Raw genomic sequence first — 15,072 nt, forward strand, 5'->3', positions numbered from 1 at the left:
TGTGCGTGCGTGCGTGCGTGCGTGCGTGCGTGCGTGCGTGTGTGCGTGCGTGCGTGTGTGTATGTGTGTGTGTGTGTGTGCGTGTGTCTGCCCATCCACTCACCAGTATGTGTAACAGGTCCAGCAGGCAGTGTAACCACCACCTCATCCACCAGGCTGTAGCTGGGACGCAGCGCCCGGGTGGCAGAGTGTCTGCCTGGGTACAGTTGGCACAAGATCCAGGGTGGCAGGGGCTGGCTAGGGGCAGGCAGCGGCCCAGGAAGGGGCACCACTGCTGGGGAGGAGGGCAGGACGTGGATGGTAAAGGGGTGGAGGTGCTGGGCTCCATGGAGACACACAGAGCCACAGGATGACATAGGAGACCACCGCATCCTGGAGGGAGGAGAGTCGGGGTCGTCATGACAGAAACATCATCATGACAGAAACATCATGACAGAAACACCATCATGACAGAAACATCATCATGACAGAAAAACATGACAGAAACATCATGACAGAAACACCATCATGACAGAAACATCATCATGACAGAAACACCATCATGACAGAAACATCATGACAGAAACATCATCATGACAGAAACATCATCATGACAGAAACATCATCATGACAGAAACATCATCATGACAGAAACAACATCATGACAGAAACACCATCATGACAGAAACATCATCATGACAGAAACATCATGACAGAAACACCATGACAGAAACACCATCATGACAGAAACACCATCATGACAGAAACATCATGACAGAAACATCATCATGACAGAAACATCATCATGACAGAAACATCATGACATAAACATCATGACAGAAACAACATCATGACAGAAACATCATCATGACAGAAACATCATCATGACAGAAACACCATCATGACAGAAACACCATCATGACAGAAACATCATCATGACAGAAACATCATCATGACAGAAACATCATGACAGAAACACCATCATGACAGAAACATCATCATGACAGAAACACCATCATGACAGAAACATCATCATGACAGAAACAAACAGAAACATCATCATGACAGAAACATCATCATGACAGAAACATCATCATGACAGAAACATCATCATGACAGAAACATCATGACAGAAACACCATCATGACAGAAACATCATCATGACAGAAACATCATGACAGAAACATCATCATGACAGAAATACATGACAGAAACACCATCATGACAGAAACACCATCATGACAGAAACATCATCATGACAGAAACACCATCATGACAGAAACATCATCATGACAGAAACATCATGACAGAAACATCATCATGACAGAAACATCATCATGACAGAAACACCATCATGACAGAAACATCATCATGACAGAAACATCGTCATGACAGAAACACCATCATGACAGAAACATCATCATGACAGAAACATCATCATGACAGAAACATCATCATGACAGAAACATCATGAGAAACACCATCATGACAGAAACATCATCATGACAGAAACACCATCATGACAGAAACATCATCATGACAGAAACATCATGACAGAAACATCATCATGACAGAAACATCATCATGACAGAAACATCATCATGACAGAAACATCATCATGACAGAAACACCATCATGACAGAAACATCATCATGACAGAAACATCATCATGACAGAAACATCATGACAGAAACATCATCATGACAGAAACATCATCATGACAGAAAACATCATGACATCATCATGACAGAAACATCATGACAGAAACACCATCATGACAGAAACATCATCATGACAGAAACACCATCATGACAGAAACATCATCATGACAGAAACATCATGACAGAAACATCATCATGACAGAAACATCATCATGACAGAAACACCATCATGACAGAAACATCATCATGACAGAAACACCATCATGACAGAAACATCATCATGACAGAAACATCATCATGACAGAAACATCATCATGACAGAAACATCATGACAGAAACATCATCATGACAGAAACATCATCATGACAGAAACATCATCATGACAGAAACATCATGACAGAAACATCATCATGACAGAAACATCATCATGACAGAAACATCATCATGACAGAAACATCATCATGACAGAAACATCATGACAGAAACATCTTGACAGAAACATCATCATGACAGAAACATCATGACAGAAACATCATGACAGAAACATCATCATGACAGAAACACCATCATGACAGAAACATCATCATGACAGAAACATCATCATGGCAGAAACACCATCATGACAGAAACATCATCATGACAGAAACATCATCATGACAGAAACATCATCATGACAGAAACATCATCATGACAGAAACATCGTCATGACAGAAACACCATCATGACAGAAACACCATCATGACAGAAACATCACCATGACAGAAACATCATCATGACAGAAACATCATCATGACAGAAACACCATCATGACAGAAACATCATGACAGAAACATCATGACAGAAACATCATCATGACAGAAACATCATGACAGAAACATCGTCATGACAGAAACATCATCATGACAGAAACACCATGACAGAAACATCATCATGACAGAAACATCATGACAGAAACATCATCATGACAGAAACATCATCATGACAGAAACACCATCATGACAGAAACATCATCATGACAGAAACACCATCATGACAGAAACATCATCATGACAGAAACACCATCATGACAGAAACATCATGACAGAAACATCATCATGACAGAAACATCATCATGACAGAAACACCATCATGACAGAAACACCATCATGACAGAAACATCATCATGACAGAAACATCGTCATGACAGAAACATCATCATGACAGAAACATCATCATGACAGAAACATCATCATGACAGAAACATCATCATGACAGAAACATCATCATGACAGAAACATCATCATGACAGAAACATCATGACAGAAACATCGTCATGACAGAAACATCATCATGACAGAAACACCATGACAGAAACATCATCATGACAGAAACATCATGACAGAAACATCATCATGACAGAAACATCATCATGACAGAAACACCATCATGACAGAAACATCATCATGACAGAAAACCATCATGACAGAAACATCATCATGACAGAAACACCATCATGACAGAAACATCATGACAGAAACATCATCATGACAGAAACACCATCATGACAGAAACACCATCATGACAGAAACATCATCATGACAGAAACATCGTCATGACAGAAACACCATCATGACAGAAACATCATCATGACAGAAACATCATCATGACAGAAACATCATCATGACAGAAACATCATCATGACAGCAACATCATCATGACAGAAACATCCAGTGCTTAATTTGAGCCAGAACAGGATCCGGCACCTCTATGTTTTGGACTGTTTCGTTCCAGAACCTATTTGGCTGGATCTCTCGTGGCATGAAAAATAATTGTCACATTTTGCAAAGTAAAAATGATTATAAAAGCGTTCAAGTTAATCTGAATTGCCTCTTAGTTAATTATCTGTTAAAAAGTTAATCTGAATGGCCTCTTCGTTAATTATCCTGCCCTGCAACATCGCAAGGTTAGCCTAGTGCATTGGACTAGTAACCGAAAGGTTGCAAGTTCAAATCCCGAGCTGACAAGGTACAAAATCTGTCGTTCTGCCCCTGAACAAGCAGTTAACCCACTGTTCCTAGGCCGTCATTGTAAATAAGAATTTGTTCTTAACTGACTTGCCTGGTTAAATAAGGTACAATAAAAAAATAAAAAATCATTTTTTAAAAACCCTGTTTGAGACCAACACGTGGCTGTGTGAGTAGCAAGCCTGTATCTCTCACAGAACTAGAATGAGATTCCCTTTCTGTGTTCTCTCTCCCTCTCTGTTCTGATGGACATGAACCTGCAACTCGTCTGTCCAGCGTTGCACTTCATCATTCATTTAGTTACAGAATCAAGGCTGTCTGTTCAGAAAGAAATGAAATGATTCAGTTTGTCCTACTACACCATGAGAAGGTCTATCATTTAGCCACAGAGGATCAATAGTTTCTTTTGAAAACTGCCTGGCTGTGGATTGTGTGTAGCCCAATAACAAGGCCTACAGTCAGGGATGTGCTGCAGATCTGTCAGTGAACGACAGCATGCAGACAAAACAGGCCTTTCACAATATTTCAAATAGAAATCGCAGGGAAACACAGGTTGGAAAGCAAATGTCTCCTGCAGAAAACAGAAGACTGTAATCTGTCTGCTGCAGGCTGGAACAATATTTGATCAACTTCTAAATATTGTTTTACATAGTAAAGAGAGAGGCTTTTGGCACAAACACATCGGACGTCACTGGTGAGTGATCTGAGCATCATTAGGTGAGTGATCTGAGCATGGTGAGTGATCTGAGCATCATTAGGTGAGTGATCTGAGCATCATTAGGTGAGTGATCTGAGCATCATTAGGTGAGTGATCTGAGCATCATTAGGTGAGTGATCTGAGCATCATTAGGTGAGTGATCTGAGCATCATTAGGTGAGTGATCTGAGCATCATTAGGTGAGTGATCTGAGCATCATTAGGTGAGTGATGAGCATCATTAGGTGAGTGATCTGAGCATCATTAGGTGAGTGATCTGAGCATCATTAGGTGAGTGATCTGAGCATCATTAGGTGAGTGATCTGAGCATCATTAGGTGAGTGATCTGAGCATCATTAGGTGAGTGATCTGAGCATCATTAGGTGAGTAATCTGAGCATCATTAGGTGAGTGATCTGAGCATCATTAGGTGAGTGAGCTGAGCATCATTAGGTGAGTGATCTGAGCATCATTAGGTGAGTGATCTGAGCATCATTAGGTGAGTGATCTGAGCATCATTAGGTGAGTGATCTGAGCATCATTAGGTGAGTGATCTGAGCATCATTAGGTGAGTGATCTGAGAATCATTAGGTGAGTGATCTGAGCATCATTAGGTGAGTGATCTGAGCATCATTAGGTGAGTGATCTGAGCATCATTAGGTGAGTGATCTGAGCATCATTAGGTGAGTGATCTGAGCATCATTAGGTGAGTGATCTGAGCATCATTAGGTGAGTGATCTGAGCATCATTAGGTGAGTGATCTGAGCATCATTAGGTGAGTGATCTGAGCATCATTAGGTGAGTGATCTGAGAATCATTAGGTGAGTGATCTGAGCATCATTAGGTGAGTGATCTGAGCATCATTAGGTGAGTGATCTGAGCATCATTAGGTGAGTGATCTGAGCATCATTAGGTGAGTGATCTGAGCATCATTAGGGAGTGATCTGGAGCATCATTAGGTGAGTGATCTGAGCATCATTAGGTGAGTGATGTGAGCATCATTAGTGATGATCTGAGCATCATTAGGTGAGTGATCTGAGCATCATTAGGTGAGTGATCTGAGCATCATTAGGTGAGTGATCTGAGCATCATTAGGTGAGTGATCTGAGCATCATTAGGTGAGTGATCTGAGCATCATTAGGTGAGTGATCTGAGCATCATTAGGTGAGTGATCTGAGCATCATTAGGTGAGTCAGTGAAACTGGAAAACATTTTTTGGACTATATTTTCCTCCTCACATCAAGACCTGGACTATTGATGGGTTCAAGACAAGGTCGATTTTTATTGATCTCAGATTCTCAGTTTGTCAGTTTCAAAGTAGCCTGTCATTTCAATTATTTGTGAGTTGTTGAAAAATATTCTGGAAGTCTCCAGTCATCTATAGAATTGCATGAAATGTGTTTATAAAATACTTTTCCCGGACCCTCAACTACTCAACATGTTCCCAGTGTGTGCAACCTGTGTAAGTGCCTCTACTCTACCTGTGTAAGTGTCTCTACTCTACCTGTGTAAGTGTCTCTACTCTACCTGTGTAAGTGTCTCTACTCTACCTGTGTAAGTGTCTCTACTCTACCTGTGTAAGTGTCTCTACTCTACCTGTGTAAGTGTCTCTACTCTACCTGTGTAAGTGTCTCTACTCTACCTGTGTAAGTGTCTCTACTCTACCTGTGTAAGTGTCTCTACTCTACCTGTGTAAGTGTCTCTACTCTACCTGTGTAAGTGCCTCTACTCTACCTGTGTAAGTGTCTCTACTCTACCTGTGTAAGTGTCTCTACTCTACCTGTGTAAGTGTCTCTACTCTACCTGTGTAAGTATCTCTACTCTACCTGTGTAAGTGTCTCTACTCTACCTGTGTAAGTGCCTCTACTCTACCTGTGTAAGTGTCTCTACTCTACCTGTGTAAGTGCCTCTACTCTACCTGTGTAAGTGTCTCTACTCTACCTGTGTAAGTGTCTCTACTCTACCTGTGTAAGTGTCTCTACTCTACCTGTGTAAGTGTCTCTACTCTACCTGTGTAAGTGTCTCTACTCTACCTGTGTAAGTGCCTCTACTCTACCTGTGTAAGTGCCTCTACTCTACCTGTGTAAGTGTCTCTACTCTACCTGTGTAAGTGCCTCTACTCTACCTGTGTAAGTGTCTCTACTCTACCTGTGTAAGTGTCTCTACTCTACCTGTGTAAGTGTCTCTACTCTACCTGTGTAAGTGCCTCCACTCTACCTGTGTAAGTGTCTCTACTCTACCTGTGTAAGTGCCTCTACTCTACCTGTGTAAGTGCCTCTACTCTACCTGTGTAAGTGCCTCTACTCTACCTGTGTAAGTGTCTCTACTCTACCTGTGTAAGTGCCTCTACTCTACCTGTGTAAGTGTCTCTACTCTACCTGTGTAAGTGTCTCTACTCTACCTGTGTAAGTGTCTCTACTCTACCTGTGTAAGTGCCTCTACTCTACCTGTGTAAGTGTCTCTACTCTACCTGTGTAAGTGTCTCTACTCTACCTGTGTAAGTGTCTCTACTCTACTGCTCTAGTGTCTCGACACTAATGTGATGATATGCATGCAAGGATTTATTATAAAAGGTGTGTCTGTCATCTCCCTCCCTCCGCCATCTCCTGTGTGTGTGTGTGTGTGTGTGTGTGTGTGTGTGTGTGTGTGTGTGTGTGTGTGTGTGTGTGTACCTGTGTGTGTGTGTGTGTGTGTGTGTGTGTGTGTGTGTGTCTACCTGTGTGTGTGCCCGTGTTATTGGTCTGTCTACCTGTGTCCTCACCAGGCAGCAGCAGGGTTAGTCCAGGGTGCTGGCCACAGTGAGGTCTGTAGATCTGTAGGACAAGCTGAGTGTATGAGGACAGCTCCTGACAGATGAACTCTACAGATGACAAGACCTGCCTGAACAAACCCAACGCTGGGAACAACAGGAGCTGATGAGGAGAGACAGAGAGAGAGTGAGAGAGAGAGAGAGACCTGTGAGAGAGAGTCTCTAGAGAGGAGTGAGAAGAGAGAGGAGAGAGACCTGTGAGAGAGAGTATCTTCTAGAGAGAGAGAGTGTCTCTAGAGAGACCTGAGTAAGTGAGAGAGACTCTACCTGAGTAAAGAGAAAGAGAAAGGAGAGACTCTAGAGAGTGAGAGAGTGAGAGAGACTCTACCTGAGTAAGTGGAGAGAGAGAGAGAGAGAGAGAAAGAGAGAGACTCTAGAGAAAGAAGAGAAAGACTCTACCTGAGTAGAGTGCCTCTACTCTACCTGTGAGAGGAGGAGAGAAACTATTTTACCTGACTGTATGAGTGTCTAGACTCTACCTGTGAAAGTGTGTGTAGTGACATTGTGTAAGTGTCTCCTCACCTCTATGCTCCTGGCTGGTGGTCTCTGGGGGCGGGGGGCTACAGAGAGGTCTGTGGGTGGGGAAGACAGCCAAGCCCACCAGGTACACCCCCGCATCAGGAACACGCACTGGAGAGAGACCTGAGAGAGAGAGCCTGAGACAAGGAGAAACCTGAGAGGAAAGAGAGAAGGAGAGAGAACGCTATCCTAGTAGTACTACTGTAGAAAACACCATCCTAGTAGTACTACTGAGAAGTGTCATCCTAGTAGTACTACTGGAGAAAGTGTCTCCAAGTAGTACTACAGGAGTGCCATCTAGTAGTACTACTGGAGAAAACACCATCCTAGTAGTACTACTGGAGAAAAACACTAGTGCCTAGTAGTACTCTACCTGGTGAAAACACTATCTCTAGTAGTACTACTGTAGAAAAGTGTCTCCTAGTACTACTGGAGAAAACACCATCCTAGTAGTACTACTGAGAAACACCATCCTAGTAGTACTACTGGAGAAAACACCACCTAGTAGTACTAGTGAGAAAACACCATCCTAGTAGTACTACTGAGAAAACACTATCCTAGTACTCTACTGAGAAAACACCATCCTAGTAGTACTACTGGAGAAAACACTATCCTAGTAGTATTTATTAGAAAACACTATCCTAGTAGTACTACTGAAAACATCTCCTAGTAGTACTACTGGAGAAAACATCATCCTAGTAGTACTACTGGAGAAAACACCATCCTAGTAGTACTACTGGAGAAAACACATCCTAGTAGTACTACTGGAGAAAACACCATCCTAGTAGTACTACTGAGAAAACACCATCCTAGTAGTGTGTGTAGAAAACACCATCCTAGTAGTACTGAGAAAACACCATCCAAGTAGTGCGTGCAGGTGCATCCTAGTAGTACTACTGTGCGCCATCCTAGTAGTACTCTGTAGAAAACACCATCCAAGTAGTACTACAGGAGAAAACACCATCCTAGTAGTACTACTGTAGAAAACACCATCCTAGTAGTACTACTGGAGAAAACACCATCCTAGTAGTACTACTGTAGCCATCCTAGTAGTACTCTGGAGATCCTAGTAGTACTACTGAGAAAACACTCCTAGTAGTACTACTGGAGAAAACACATCCTAGTAGTACTACTGGAGAAAACACCATCCTAGTAGTACTACTGGAGAAAACATCCTAGTAGTACTACAGGAGAAAACACCATCCTAGTAGTACTATGAGAAAACACATCCTAGTAGTACTACTGGAGAAAACACCATCCTAGTAGTACTACTGGAGAAAACACTATAACAGATAATTTAACAGGTAACAGAGAGGGTAACAGAGAGGGTAACAGAGAGGGTATGTAACAGAGAGGTAACAGAGAGGGTATGTAACAGAGAGGGTAACAGAGAGGGTATGTAACAGAGAGGGTAACAGAGAGGGTATGTAACAGATAGGGGTAACAGAGAGGGTAACAGAGAGGGCAGTATGTAACAGATAGGGTAACAGAGAGGGTATGTAAAGAAGAGTAACAGAGAGAGTATGTAACAGAGAGGGTAACAGAGAGGGTATGTAAACAGAGAGGGTAACAGAGAGGGTAACAGACAGGGTAACAGATAGGGTAACAGAGAGGGTAACAGATAGGGTAACAGTGAGGGTAACAGAGAGGTAACAGAGCTGGGGTAACAGAGAGGGTATAAACAGAGAGGGTAACAGAGAGGGTAACAGAGAGGGTAACAGAGAGGGTCTGAGAGAGGGGAAGACAGAGAGGGCCCAGAGAGGGTATGTAAACAGAGAGGGTAACAGAGAGGGTAACAGAGAGGGTAACAGAGAGGGAGAGAGAGGGTAACAGAGAGGGTATGTAAACAGAGAGGGTAACAGAGAGGGTAACAGAGAGGGTATGAGAGAGGGTAACAGAGAGGGTATGTAAACTGGAGGGTAACAGAGAGGGTAACAGAGAGGGTATGTAAACAGAGAGGGTAACAGAGAGGGTAACAGAGAGGGTATGGAGAGGGTAACAGAGATGGTAACAGAGAGGGTAACAGAGAGGGTAAGGAGAGAGAGGGTAACAGAGAGGGTAACAGAGAGGGTATGTAAACAGAGAGGGTAACAGGAGGGTAACAAACACTATGAGAGAGTACAGAGATGGTATGTAAACACTAGGGTAACAGAGAGGTAACAGTGTGAGAGATAGTCACTGGGGGGCTAGCAGCTGCTGTAAAGGGTCAACAGATACACATCTGGCAGAGTGGTCCCGCTAAGCGTGTGAAAACACCATGTGTGTGTGTGTGAAAACACTGTGTGTGTGTGTGTGTGTGTGTGTGTGCGTGCGTGTGTGCGTGCGTGCGTGCGTGCGTGTGTGTGCGTGTGCGTGTGCGTGTGCGTGTGTGTGCGTGTGCGTGTGCGCGTGTGTGTGTGTGTGTGTCCAGTCTCCTACCTTGGGGGCTGTACTGGCAGACGTAGGCCCGTTTAGTGCTGCAGGGGTGTGAGCTGGGCAGAGCTGTGTGGTCTAGAGACACACACACTTTCCCCGAACCAGCGTAGCCCGGTCTCTCCCTCCGCCCTCGCCCTCCAGTGCCTCCGATCCGTCCACCCAGCGCAGCGAGCCTGGAGAGTCCACGTCACTGAGACCCAACCAAACACTACGCTCCCTGTAGAGGGTAGAGAACACACACCTCACACACACACACACACATTATAGAGACCACACACATACATTATAGAGACCACACACACCTCATAAACACACACATTATAGAGAGAACACACACACACCTCACAGTAGAGAACACAAACACCTACACACACAACTTATAGAGACCACACACACCTCACAGACACACACATTATAGAGAACACACACACGTTACACAGACACACCTTACAGACACACACATTATAGAGACCACACATGTTTAGCGAACACACACATACATGTTAGCGAAGGAGACCACATACACACACATGTACACACACACATACACACACATGTACACACACACACATGCTGTAGACCTTACGGTGACCTAGTGTTCTGCTACCACACGTAACTGACGCATGTGTGTGTGTGTGTGTGTGTGTACATGTGTGTGTGTGTGTGTGTGTGTGTGTGTGTGTGTGTGTGTGTGTGTGTGTGTGTGTGTGTGTGTGTGTGTGTGTGTGTGTGTGTGTGTGTGTGTGTGAGCTCTGACACTGCTGTAATGAGTTGAACATAAAACGACTGTGTTACAATATGAACACTAGTTACAGGATTTACTAACACTAGTTACAGGATTTACTAACACTAGTTACAGGATTTAGTAACACTAGTTACTAGTTACAGGATTTACTAACACTAGTTACAGGATTTACTAACACTAGTTACAGGATTTACTAACACTAGTTACAGGATTTACTAACACTAGTTACAGGATTTATTAACACTAGTTACTAGTTACATGATTTATTAACACTAGTTACAGGATTTATTAACACTAGTTACAGGATTTATTAACACTAGTTACAGGATTTACTAACACTAGTTACAGGGATTTATTAACACTAGTTACAGGATTTATTAACACTAGTTACAGGATTTACTAACACTAGTTACAGGATTTATTAACACTAGTTACAGGATTTATTAACACTAGTTACAGGATTAACACTAGTTACTAGTTACAGGATTTATTAACACTAGTTACAGGGTTTACTAACACTAGTTACAGGATTTACTAACACTAGTTACAGGATTTACTAACACTAGTTACAGGATTTATTAACACTAGTTACAGGATTTACTAACACTAGTTACAGGATTTACTAGCACTAGTTACAGGATTTACTAACACTAGTTACAGGATTTATTAACACTAGTTACAGGATTTATTAGCACTAGTTACAGGATTTACTAACACTAGTTACAGGATTTATTAACACTAGTTACAGGATTTATTAACACTAGTTACAGGATTTATTAACACTAGTTACTAGTTACAGGATTTATTAACACTAGTTACAGGGTTTACTAACACTAGTTACAGGATTTACTAACACTAGTTACAGGATTTACTAACACTAGTTACAGGATTTACTAACACTAGTTACAGGATTTATTAACACTAGTTACAGGATTTATTAACACTAGTTACAGGATTTACTAACACTAGTTACAGGATTTACTAACACTAGTTACAGGATTTACTAACACTAGTTACAGGATTTACTAACACTAGTTACAGGATTTATTAACACTAGTTACAGGATTTATTAACACTAGTTACAGGATTTACTAACACTAGTTACAGGATTTATTAACACTAGTTACAGGATTTACTAACACTAGTTACAGGATTTACTAACACTAGTTACAGGATTTACTAACACTAGTTACAGGATTTACTAACACTAGTTACAGGATTTATTAACACTAGTTACAGGATTTATTAACACTAGTTACAGGATTTACTAACACTAGTTACAGGATTTACTAACACTAGTTACAGGATTTACTAACACTAGTTACAGGATTTATTAACACTAGTTACAGGATTTATTAACACTAGTTACAGGATTTACTAACACTAGTTACAGGATTTACTAACACTAGTTACAGGATTTACTAACACTAGTTACAGGATTTACTAACACTAGTTACAGGATTTATTAACACTAGTTACAGGATTTATTAACACTAGTTACAGGATTTACTAACACTAGTTACAGGATTTACTAACACTAGTTACAGGATTTATTAATACTAGTTACAGGATTTACTAACACTAGTTACAGGATTTACTAACACTAGTTACAGGATTTACTAACACTAGTTACAGGATTTACTAACACTACTTACAGGATTTATTAACACTAGTTACAGGATTTATTAACACTAGTTACAGGATTTTAACACTAGTTACAGGATTTACTAACACTAGTTACAGGATTTATTAACACTAGTTACAGGATTTACTAACACTAGTTACAGGATTTACTAACACTAGTTACAGGATTTATTAATACTAGTTACAGGATTTACTAACACTAGTTACAGGATTTACTAACACTAGTTACAGGATTTACTAACACTAGTTACAGGATTTATTAACACTAGTTACAGGATTTATTAACACTAGTTACAGGATTTATTAACACTAGTTACTAGTTACAGGATTTATTAACACTAGTTACTAGTTACAGGATTTATTAACACTAGTTACAGGATTTATTAACACTAGTTACAGTATTTATTAACACTAGTTACAGGATTTACTAACACTAGTTACAGGATTTATTAACACTAGTTACAGGATTTACTAACACTAGTTACAGGATTTATTAATACTAGTTACAGGATTTACTAACACTAGTTACAGGATTTACTAACACTAGTTACAGGATTTACTAACACTAGTTACAGGATTTATTAACACTAGTTACAGGATTTATTAACACTAGTTACAGGATTTTATTAACACCAGTTACTAGTTACAGGATTTATTAACACTAGTTACCAGTTACAGGATTTATTAACACTAGTTACAGTTTATTAACACTAGTTACAGTATTTATTAACACTAGTTACAGGGGATTTACTAACACTAGTTACAGGAAACTGAAACCACTTAGTTTCAGAACCTACTTCTCCCCACTGAGTGAAAGAAACCACTCAGTTTCAGAACCTACTTCTCCCCACTGAGGAAAAGAAACCACTCAGTTTCAGAACCTACTTCTCCCCACTGAGGAAAGAAACCACTCAGTTTCAGAACCTACTTCTCCCCACTGAGGAAAAGAAACTACTCAGTTTCAGAACCTACTTCTCACTGAGGAAAGAAACCACTCAGTTTCAGAACCTACTTCTCCCCACTGAGGAAAGAAACCACTCAGTTTCAGAACCTAATTCTCCCCCACTGAGGAAAGAAACCACTCAGTTTCAGAACCTACTTCTCCCCACTGAGGAAAAGAAACCACTCAGTTTCAGAACCTAATTCTCCCCACTGAGGAAAGAAACCACTCAGTTTCAGAACCTACTTCTCCCCACTGAGGAAAAGAAACCACTCAGTTTCAGAACCTACTTCTCCCCACTGAGAAACCACTCAGTTTCAGAACCTACTTCTCCCCACTGAGAAAAGAAACCACTCAGTTTCAGAGACCTACTTCTCCCACTGAGGAAAGAAACCACTCAGTTTCAGAACCTACTTCTCCCCACTGAGGAAAAGAAACCACTCAGTTTCAGAACCTACTTCTCCCCCACTGAGGAAAAGAAACCACTCAGTTTCAGAACCTACTTCTCCCCACTGAGGAAAGAAACCACTCAGTTTCAGAACCTACTTCTCCCCACTGAGGAAAGAAACCACTCAGTTTCAGAACCTACTCCTCCCCACTGAGGAAAAGAAACCACTCAGTTTCAGAACCTACTTCTCCCCCACTGAGGAAAAGAAACCACTCAGTTTCAGACCTACTTCTCCCCCACTGAGGAAAGAAACCACTCAGTTTAGAACCTACTTCTCCCCACTGAGGAAAAGAAACCACTCAGTTTCAGAACCTACTTCTCCCCACTACAGGAAAAGAAACCACTCCAGTTTCAAGACTCTACTTCTCCCCACTGAGGAAAAGAAGCCACTCAGTTTCAGAACCTACTCCTCCCCACTGAGGAAAAGAAACCACTCAGTTCAGAACCTAATTCTCCCCACGAGGAAGAAACTACTCCAGTTTCAGAACCTACTTCTCCCCACTGAGGAAAAGAAACCACTCAGTTTCCAGAACCTACTTCTCCCCACTGAGGAAAAGAAACCACTCAGTTTCAGAACCTACTTCTCCCCACTGAGGAGAAAGAAACCACTCCAGTTTCAGAACCTACTCCTCCCCACTGAGGAAAGAAACCACTCAGTTTCAGAACCTAATTCTCCCCACTGAGGAAGAAACTACTCAGTTTCAGAACCTACTTCTCCCCACTGAGGAAAAGAAACCACTCAGTTTCAGAACCTACTTCTCCCCACTGAGGAAAAGAAACTACTCAGTTTCAGAACCTACTTCTCCCCACTGAGGAAAAGAAACCACTCAGTTTCAGAATCTACTTCTCCCCACTGAGGAAAAGAAACCACTCAGTTTCAGAACCTAATTCTCCCCACTGAGGAAAAGAAACCACTCAGTTTCAGAACCTAATTCTCCCCACTGAGGAAAAGAAACCACTCAGTTTCAGAACCTAATTCTCCCCACTGAGGAAAAGAAACCACTCAGTTTCAGAACCTAATTCTCCCCACTGAGGAAAAGAAACCACTCAGGCAAACTGGTTCCTGGTTCATTTAACTCCTGTGCAGTATCCAAGTGGAATGGTTGTTTCTGCTCTCTGAACGTTTGAACAACAGACCTTCATTACAGAGCACAGTTCATTCACATTATCTCAATTCAATTCAAGGGGCTTTATTGGCATGGGTTAACATTGCCT

General features: G+C 41.5%; 1 pseudogene; it reads right to left on the minus strand.

Moving 5' to 3' along the window:
* The window catches only part of LOC127925404 (polycystin-1-like), a 48,083-nt pseudogene extending 37,830 nt beyond the window's left edge, over nucleotides 1-10,253 (minus strand).
* Nucleotides 10,254-15,072: the final 4,819 nt, after the last annotated feature.

The sequence above is a fragment of the Oncorhynchus keta genome, unplaced genomic scaffold (assembly GCF_023373465.1).
Source record: "Oncorhynchus keta strain PuntledgeMale-10-30-2019 unplaced genomic scaffold, Oket_V2 Un_contig_5539_pilon_pilon, whole genome shotgun sequence".
NCBI lineage: Eukaryota > Metazoa > Chordata > Actinopteri > Salmoniformes > Salmonidae > Oncorhynchus > Oncorhynchus keta.